This window comes from Monopterus albus, unplaced genomic scaffold (genome assembly GCF_001952655.1).
Source record: "Monopterus albus unplaced genomic scaffold, M_albus_1.0 scaffold361.1, whole genome shotgun sequence".
NCBI lineage: Eukaryota > Metazoa > Chordata > Actinopteri > Synbranchiformes > Synbranchidae > Monopterus > Monopterus albus.
In genome coordinates this window covers 8,836-11,913 of record NW_018128241.1, presented here as the reverse complement: position 1 = coordinate 11,913, position 3,078 = coordinate 8,836, and positions in this window count along the sequence as shown.

The following is a 3,078-nucleotide window of genomic DNA, read 5'->3' as shown; positions in this document are numbered from 1 at the left end:
TCCTCAGACTCAGAGGCTTCTATTATTTATGTGAAGCTTACGAGGGTGTCTCTATTATTCTTTAATATTTTTGCAATGAATTATTTTCCAATGCAATGTTTCCAGAAAAATGAACAATATCCAAAATTTGTGATTTGTAAATTTTGGTTAGAAGAATTTTCTTAGTTGTTGAGTGTGTTCTGAGTTCTACTTAAGCTGATGTTCAAAATTAAACACTGTATTAATTTCTCTACAATTCAAGGAACATCCTATGTTTTCTTATTTTATATAGGTGATGCAAAAACATATTTGTGATCCGGAGAAGGACAAAAACCTGTTTGAGTTCACTAAACAATGTGCAATTCATGAAACATAATAGATGTAGACAAAAAGGATGTTTTGAAGATTGAAAAGTAACATCCTGAATCTAAATCTGTCTCCAGCTGTAGTCCTTGACATGAATGGTTCTGATGTCTGGTGTCATGTTCAAATTAGCCACTGAGGAGGGTGAGATTCCTTCAGTCAGACTGAGGCATGTCGGAGCACATGTGCTGCAGCCTGGCCTGCTGCCAGAGAACAATATGTCCCTGAACATATAGGCCGGAGAGAGAGTGTGTTTCACTGGTGTTGGTACACAAAGCAGCAGAAGCTCCCTCTGACGTGTGTGTTGTTAAACATACAAATACTGACTAGTGCTGCTTTTCATGACTAAGCATGACGAAAAACGTTTTCATTGTGCTCCAGAAATGTATTTCTATAAAAACATGTATCGCTTAGCAACGCTGATTATTCTGTAACTGTGATTCTTCACAGTCCTGACAAAGCTCAACATGCTCTCCAGCTGTGACGATAATTTGATTATTATATATTTTATTGAATATCTTTTTCTGGCAGCCACAGCATAGCAACTAATCTCTTGCTGATGTCAGGTGTTAGACCCACAAAACTTTAAGTGAAGAGCTGTAACTCCCATAATAATCAGTTTGAATCAGAATAATCAGAAAACATCCCCGACCTTTGTCGTCCTAGATGTCAGTTAGATGTTTGGTCATTCAGGAATTGTAACTTTATGCTCCATTTGCACACAGTGCTTCTTAAAACTATCCTACTTTTTTACAGGATCCACTGCTTGTTTGCCTTTGTAACCCATCGCTGACAGTGAATCTGTTTGGAAATGCTTCATGTGCACAGTGTGTGCTCTGGTATTCTGGGACAAGATGCTACAGTACAGCAGCAGCAGAGTTAAAATAACAAAGCATGTTGGTGCCATGTTAAGACCCGGGGGGCTGTGAGGAGCAGTGGTGTTGATTACAGACAGGCAAAATATCTCTAGTAAATTAGTAGGGAAATGGTAAATATAGCTGCAGGAAACCAGAACATAGCTGTTATATACAAAACTCTAGTTTACCACAGGGCCGGCACAAGCTCTTTGGGGGCCTTAAATGGAAAGTTATCGGGCCTCTGTCCCCTCAGCCCCCAATTCAACATTATAATACCACTTTCCCACTAAAAGTACTGTGTATATCTGGAATTTTTTAATACCTGGCTAAATCGGCCTTTAACTGGCTTCTGACGGCTTCTCGCTGCCGGCCAACCCGGCTCGGCTCTCTTGACGAGCTTGTTTCCTTTCTGGTACGTCATATTTGACACCATAACGTTGGAGACATCAAATACCTGCACTGGTAAACAGAGTTGTAAACAAACAGCATGGAAGCTAGTGAGACGGTCAGCGTTATTTCTTTGTATTTACTTTTGTTCATCTTCCAAAGTAAAGAAACTCAGCGTAGACTGAACCACGTTAGAGCCTTGACCGAACAAAGACGGATTCATTTACGGCAAAAAATCACCTAAATTATCATCAACTTTATTTATATGGCACATTTAACACAGCCAAAGCTGACCAAAGTGCTTAACACAATATCCACAACACCCCTTAAAAAACAACATAAACGAACAGCAAAACAAAAACATCATACTTAAAACACCCCCCATCATAAATCACAAGCTCAACAAGACACAGGATCATACTGGTTCGAACGCCAGACGGTACAAATGAGTCTTCAAATAGGTTTTAAAAGTGGACAAGGAGGGGGCCTGTCTAATATAAAGGGGCAATGCATAAATTATCAGCAGGGGAGACGAAACTTCATTATCTCCTTGTTGCTGAAGTGACGATGTATTACAGTAAATACTCAAAAATATGACTTCATATAGTTTAAAATTAACAGTATATTGTTGTAAATAAAGTAAATATACTTACAGTACAATATAATATACACATGTTTTGTTTGTAAAGAAAAATCCTTATATTAGCTTATATTTTTTTAGGTTAATATCTTTTTTAACACAAAAACTAATAAATATAGAAGATTTCATGTAAAAATATAGCAACAAACTATTTTCATTATGTAAAATATTAACAAACCAGCAGTTAACCAGGTCTGGTTCATCACAGTTGGCCCTTAAAATGTACTTTTACTCACCAAATTGTTATGTGATGATGGAGTTAATTAAATGACCTGCAGTGGTTTATTTGTCTTCTCTGCATCATGGTCTTATTGATTTTGTGATGTACTATTGATCCACTGCAGGATGAATGTCACGCTGGAATCACCTGGCTTGGTCTCTCACCACTTGGATGTTCAGTATCGCTAAGAAGTCACACCATTAATGATTCCTTGCTCTTCAAGTACTCCATTAGGTCTTGTTCTTTCAGCCTGACCCTCTCTAATGTCTGTCAGTGAGAGGCTGGGTAGCAGAGATTCTACTCTGTCTAGACGTCTTAAGAAACAGATATAATGAGCTTAATGTGCTGTTGAATTAACCTCACAATGGCTCTAATGGCTTCTCCCATTCTGTTAAGGCTACGTCCTCTCATAAAAGCAGTACCGATCTGCATTAATGTCCTAGTACATCACTGAACAAAGCATCATGCACTCTGATGGGAGCAGCACGCTGTCTAAAGTATGTTTATATGAGTCATTTTGTGAAAGCAGACAGCCTGGGAAGTGACTGATGCCATTTAAGGGTTTTGTTAGTTTGGCTTGAATCAGTCACCTTTTGATACATGCATGAAAAGCAGCCTTGTTCACACACAGT